Source organism: Dryobates pubescens, chromosome 11 (genome assembly GCF_014839835.1).
Source record: "Dryobates pubescens isolate bDryPub1 chromosome 11, bDryPub1.pri, whole genome shotgun sequence".
In the NCBI taxonomy this organism is placed as follows: domain Eukaryota; kingdom Metazoa; phylum Chordata; class Aves; order Piciformes; family Picidae; genus Dryobates; species Dryobates pubescens.
The window spans coordinates 11,360,402-11,364,362 of record NC_071622.1 but is presented as its reverse complement, the minus strand read 5'-3'; positions in this window follow the sequence as shown (position 1 = coordinate 11,364,362).

The window sequence follows — 3,961 nt, the reverse complement described above, 5'->3', positions numbered from 1 at the left end:
AGTGTCAATGTCTAGGAGATCACTGTAATCAACACTTTCTTCCTTGTGAGTGTTCCCTCTTACAGTAAGATGATCATCTGGTTTTGAGGTATAAAATAAGCAATGTTTCGTGTCCCTTCACTCTGAGGCCACAGACCTTCTATTTATAGTACAGGACACACGTCTTGTTTCCAGGAGTTATTTGACTCCTGCTGACCTATTGATCTTGCCCATTTGGTGTGGCATTGGGTACCTTTGGTTGCATGTTTGTAGTGGATTAAATAATTTCCTCATGTCCTCTCTCAACTGAATCCAGGCACATACAAGATGTGGAGAAGGAGAAAGAATGGGATGAAAACTTTTTTTCCCCTTAGCCCTTCAGTTTATCTGTCTGTTTACCTGTCTCTTTGACATCAAAGTCAATATGTTCTTTAAGAATGTGATACCTTGGGCACCTTTTTACTCTGTGGTATTTTTTATTGGCTTTGGTTTTTGTTGTTTTGTTTTTCTTTCAGAAAAATATTTCCAAGAAGGAGTCTTAGAGTTTGGGTCCTGCTCAAGTCCTGAAGCTTCTACCTCTGACCAGTCCAAGTGACCCAGAAAGAGATGACATTGAAGAGCAGCAATGCCTGAGTATTTTCTTCTGTATCCATTCATAGTAGCATCTTGTCACCAACCTACTGCCTTACTCTTCATCCACTGCCCCAAAATCTGTGCCATGTCAGCATGTATGCTGTTCTTCTAGCTGACTCTACCTCTTCCACATCTATCTTGTGCATCCTCTACCTCCTCACACAGCTCTAATATTTTACATCTTGTCTCCCTTGTAACACCATTGCTACCTAAACATTTTCCTACCCACATCTCTCCTTTCCATGCATCCTCCTTCTCCCCTTGCCTTGTGCTTGCCTCCAATTGTTTATCAATCTCTTCTTGCTGCTTCACCTCATTCTGCCTCATCCCTGTTGGATAATGCAGGCTTGCACCTTTCCTCTCATGTCAAGGGTTGTGTTTTTTTTCTCAGTGCCAGCATGATGGGTTGTGTATCTGATTACAGGTGCCTCTTTCATCTCCTGGGCTTCAGGTGATTCAGTTACCAGCTGACTGGTTAGGAAGAAATAGTGCAGAATTGTAAGGACACATCTTTGTTTGCCTTTGAATCTTCTTTTAAAGTTTTGTCCTTCTTTCAGAAAGCACAAGCAGCCTAAAGCTGTGCAAGATCCCAAAGGCCTTTCTCAAATTGCTGCCACCAGAGAAATGTTGGTGATCAGGGTCATGAAATCAGACTTCAGGTGATGCCAGTTCACTTGCTCAGTGCACTGGGATGGTATTTAAATACTCCAGCTCCCTGTGATTTCTGTTTGGCATCTGAGCCCCCTGGCTCCCCATCCACAGTACTCCTACAACCTCAACAAGCCACCTGGGGCAGTCTTAGTTATATAGCTCTGCAAGGCCAGCAGAGCTGCCTGGGTCTTGTGTGACTCTAGTTTGACCAAAGTCTCAGCTTGGAAGAGCAGGCAGTGAAACTGTCAGGGATCACATCAGCTCAGACAACCCTTGCCAGATCCCTTGGAGCAAATTCTATTTTGGGAGCATCATATATCACTAGTCCTGAAGTACATTTTTAAATGATGTTTTCTTCCTACAAGGTTTTTGAATGTAACATCTCCTGAGGGTAGAAGGCCAAGTTTCTGCCAGTTCTGTGTACATAAAAGAGAAGATCCTGCAGGAACAAGACATGCTCTTTGGAACTGAGGATGCTCTTAGCTATAATTTGCCTTTTCTGTAACTGCAGAAAAGTTCCAAGTTTGAAAAGGCTGTGCCTGGCTTCTGCAGCTGTGAGTGCACACAGACAGTGTATGTGCCCTGACATTGTGCTATGTGTCTCCTGAGGATCAGAGGACACAGTCTCAGGCTGCGCCAGGGGAGGTTTAGGTTGGATGTTAGGAAGAAGTTCTATACAGAGAGAGTGATTGCCCATTGGAATGGGCTGCCTGGGGAGGTGGTGGAGTCACCATCATTGGAGGTTTTCAGGAGGAGACTTGATAGGGTGCTTGGTTGCATGGTTTAGTTGTTTAGGTGGGTTGGATTGGTTGATGGGTTGGACATGATGATCTTGAAGGTCTCTTCCAACCTGGTCTGGTCTGGTTTGGTCTATTCTATTCTTGGGCTAACTGTTGTTCCTTTGAGACATTATCTGTAGAGTTATTAGTCCTTGTTGTGACAAGGAATCTTGTTCTGGATGGATCACTTTACCCAGAGTTAGAAATGCAGCCAGAGAAGTGTTCAGAGAAAGGACCATCTGCAGTTCACTCTGTGTAAGATTATGCCCTTTTGCCCTAGGTTGGGAAGCAGGACCCTGTTCCAGCAGCATGACAAACAACCAGAAACAGCCTTAAAGAAGAAACTACTCACATTCACCAGTGGACTATAGAGCTGTTCCACTTCCCAGAGTTACTTTTCCATGAGTGGGTCACTACTGTCATCTATCACAGACACACAAGGAGGAGCCATGGCCATTCTGCCACCCTCTCCTGGAGGGGTTCTAGTGGCAGAGTGATTTAGATGTGAAGTTCTACCTAGAACTCAGATGCTTCTGTGATCAGTGAGAAGTTCACAGGTGTGATTTTCCCACCTCCCAGCCACTTGTGAGGAGCCTGCTTTCCTGGGTGTCCTTACTGTAGAAAGGATAGTAAGTACTTGTAAAGCAAGTGTTACAGGAGTACCAGGCTTTGAGAAGAGGACTCCAGGGAGCTAAAGTGGCTGGTTAAACACAGAATATGTGGCACTTAGTGGAAGTGGGACCCTGGTCATTTGCAGCAGTATTAAGCTATTCTTAAGACACAACTTCACTTAAGAGCAGTATTACTGATGATATGTGCCAATGCTTTATCAGCAGATAAAGCAGCTTTATCAGCAGATAATCAGCAGGAGCTAGTGATTGGGCAATCTGTGCTATACACCTGCATGATAGCCAAATCCTGTGGGGGCAGTTAGGAGAAGGGTCACAAAGTGCCATCACCAGCAGATGAATGTGGGTCCTGGAAATGGCTGTGTATGGAAGGCCTGTTTTGAAGCAAGAGGAGATGCTGCAGGTCAAGTAGAAGAGCAGGAACAGAGCTGACATCCATCCAAAGGGCACCAGGATCAGAGAAACCAAGTGCAGTGATACTTCCTTTGCTGGTGCCTCTTATCATCACAGAATACCATGTTGGAAGAGACCTCAAGGCTCATCTGCCCCAAACCTTCTTGGCAAAAACATGGTCTAGACAAGATGGCCTTGTCCCTGTCTAGCCAAATCTTAGAACTGTCCAATACTTTGTTGGGGAACATCTCTGCCAAGGGAAAGGATTGAAGTGTCTTTAGGTCCCAATGGTCATTTCAAACAGCTTTTTTCAGAAAAGCCATATAGGAGTTTGGAGGATTGTAAGAGTTTTGAGGACTCTCTATGCTCTTTCCCTGTGTGTGGTGGTTACAAAGGCAGCTGTAGCAGAAGTATTACTATTCTCAGTGGCCTCAGCTGGCTCTGCCTCAGCAGTGCTGGATTCCCAGTTGCCAGCCCAGTGGGAGTTGGTTAAACACATCACCTCTAAAGCGTTTAGAGATGTCCACAAACTCAGACCTTGTCCTGCCTCTCCACCCAGTGGAAGCCAGCAGCAGCACAGCCTGCTTGTCCTCTTACTGCTCTCTACAATTACCTTAAGGGAGGTTGTAGATGGGCAGGGGCTGGTCTCTTCTCCCAGGCAACCAGCACCAGAACAAGAGGACACAGTCTCAGGCTGTGCCAGGGGAGGTTTAGGCTGAAGGTTAGGAGGAAGTTCTACACAGAGAGAGTGATTGCCCATTGGAATGGGCTGCCTGGGGAGGTGGTGGAGTCACCATCACTGGAGGTGTTCAGAAGGAGACTTGATAGGGTGCTTGGTTGCATGGTTTAGTTGATTAGGTGGTGTTGGATGATAGATGGGATGCAAAGTTCTCTTCC